The sequence below is a fragment of the Coffea arabica genome, chromosome 3c (assembly GCF_036785885.1).
Source record: "Coffea arabica cultivar ET-39 chromosome 3c, Coffea Arabica ET-39 HiFi, whole genome shotgun sequence".
Classification (NCBI taxonomy): Eukaryota; Viridiplantae; Streptophyta; class Magnoliopsida; order Gentianales; family Rubiaceae; genus Coffea; species Coffea arabica.
In genome coordinates this window covers 38,656,260-38,658,543 of record NC_092314.1, presented here as the reverse complement: position 1 = coordinate 38,658,543, position 2,284 = coordinate 38,656,260, and the positions used below count along the sequence as shown (strand labels likewise).

Below are 2,284 nucleotides of genomic sequence, written 5' to 3'. Positions count from 1 at the left end.
AAATGGTTGGACTCTCACTTTTCTTTTCTTTCGCTGGGCAGTCGCACAGGGGGAGGCAACTTAGTAGGAATTAAATAGGAATAGGTGCAGACAACTAGCATTACTTTTAACTTAGCTTTTCTTTTGACATTTCTTTTGGTCTTTCGTGTTTCTCCTCCGTGTGTCAAGACCCATAGGAAAACTAATCATCCTTTGTAACTTTGTTTTTCTTTATTCCATCGATCGAATTGAAGTTTTCCAAATTTCGAGACAATGGTCGCGATTCATGCTTCACCTTTGTGTGGGTTTTTCGTATCCGGGATGAACTAAGTTCCCTTTTCTAGTTAAAAAACAATGGAAAGTTTGGTTCGTCGAAAAATTGTGAGGTCGATTTAATTTTATTTTTTCTTTTATTTATTGGTATTCGCATATTCTCTGATTACAGTGCTTATGATTGTTCAATTAATTGATTGTCTTGGATCCGGATAATTAGTTAATTTGATAATCTATTGTCAATTGGGGCGTTAAATCTGTAATTGTTTAATTGCTCTGAAATAGTGCAACTGGCATGATTAGATTTGTGTCGGGAAATACACGAGCTAATATGAAATAACCCCGGTAGTGCATTATTTGGTTGGAATAGAACTCCTCTAATACGTAAGGTAATTAAAAAATTAAATAATACAGGCGCACCTAAAATTATTTCTCAATTAGAGTAGTGATTAACGGGCGTACCTTAATCACCGACACAGTAAAGAGAAGTTGACTGTTATCGCTTATTTGGCAGTTATAACCTATTTATCAGTAAATAATGGGAATTACATTTGCATCGATGATCAATTAGGTAAACCATTGCTAAAGTTATTTCTTGGTTAGACCTTCAATTATTATTAATCTAATTTCAGTGAATTGTCATTTAATTTCTAGTTAGTTATTTATTTTTATTTGAATTTTTTTTATTGTCATCGTTTACACAAAAACACCCCCACTGTGACTTTGAATATCGAAAAGAGACGAATATCCCCAATCCTTGAGGATACGATCCTACTTGCCATATTTACAAATTAATAATTAGTTGTGAAAAAATCATCACATTCGGGTATATCGGATCAAGTAAATTCTTCGGAAATAGGGTGAATTAAGTAATCTATTGCACACCTAGAGTCCCTGCTCCAGTACTTGGAAACGGGTTTTGGTTATTTTAATTGGTAAATATGTTTATTTTTATTATTGCACAGGCATCGACAACCTGTCAATTTTTGGCGCCATTGCCGAGGACTGGTGCTATTTATTTGTTTCTTTTTTAGTTCATTTTTTGCTCTAATTTTTTGGTACTTTTCGAGTGCATGCCTCATTTTTCTCGTATAGGTGAATTAATTTTCGATCTCGAGGTGGAGAAGACTGCACGTAGAGCAAGGAAAGAGACCAGGCAACTCAGAGAAGAGCACTCCAGTGCTGCATCTCTGAGTTCTGATCCAGAAGTTGAACTAACAGATTCACTTAGTGATAGTTCAAGTGATTCGAACCAAGAGGGAGTCACCATGGCAAATGCACGAATATTAAGGGAGTTGGCTGCTCATGATTTAAATTAACAGTCTTTATTCATTACTTTCCAAATTTGAATAATAACACTCTATTTGAACTAAAATCTGGTCTAATTCTTCTCTTGCCATCTTTTCATGGTTTGCTAGGTGAGGAACCTTACAAGCACTTGCAAAAGTTTGATGTCGCATGCAACAGTATAAAACCCCCGAAAATCACAGAAGAGTAGATAAAAATTAGGGCATTCCCCTTCCCCTTGAAGGACTCCGCTAAAGGCTGGCTGTACTACTTACCACTAGGTAGTATCATCACGTAGGATCAATTGAAGAAAAAATTCTTAGAACAGTATTTTCTTGCGTCTCGAGCTGCAAGTTTAAGAAAAGAGATCTGTGGTATCAAGCAGCATCCAGGGAGTCGCTTTATGATTCATAGGAGCGATTCAAGAAGTTGTGCATCAAGTGCCCCCAACACCAAATAAATGAGCAATTGCTCATATAATATTTTTACGAGGGGCTATTTTTCAGAGACATGAGTATAATTGATGCTGCAAGTGGAAGGGCACTGGTGAACAAGACCCCTCAAGAAGCATGGGAGTTAATTGAAGGAATGGTTGAGAATTCGCAACAGTTTGGTACGAGAGAGGATGTCCTAACACGCAAGGTGAATGACGTAGAGACATCTTCTATCCAACAGCAGTTGACTAAGTTAACATCGTTTGTTAGGCAACTGACTGTAGGAAATGCATCTCAGGCCAAGATGTGTG

At 36.9% G+C, this 2,284-nt stretch overlaps 1 non-coding gene across 1 annotated transcript; it reads right to left on the bottom strand.

The window, feature by feature from the left end:
- Window positions 1–1,891: 1,891 nt before the first annotated feature.
- Window positions 1,892–1,997, bottom strand: LOC113736147 (small nucleolar RNA R71). The gene has a single exon (XR_003459637.1). It is a non-coding gene; the product is annotated as a small nucleolar RNA R71 (small nucleolar RNA).
- Window positions 1,998–2,284: the final 287 nt, after the last annotated feature.